A 230-nucleotide genomic window follows, 5' to 3' on the forward strand; every position below is an offset into this window, starting at 1 on the left:
CCCACAAAGAAACTGACCATCCCGAAGGTAGCATAGATGTCGGTGCTGGGAAGGGGTAAAACTCCAGGTTGGGCGTAGGGACGGATAGCCGGACAGAGCATTCGCATGTCTTCCTCAGTAACCGTACCAGCTTGCTTCCGTGGGTAGAATGCATGGACTAGTATCCTGTGGAGGTAGCGTACAGAGGGGTGTCGGATGTGTGAATTCTTGTCAGCCCCGGTAGTGTGTTT

This window comes from Brassica oleracea, chromosome C3, assembly GCF_000695525.1.
Source record: "Brassica oleracea var. oleracea cultivar TO1000 chromosome C3, BOL, whole genome shotgun sequence".
Taxonomy (NCBI): domain Eukaryota; kingdom Viridiplantae; phylum Streptophyta; class Magnoliopsida; order Brassicales; family Brassicaceae; genus Brassica; species Brassica oleracea.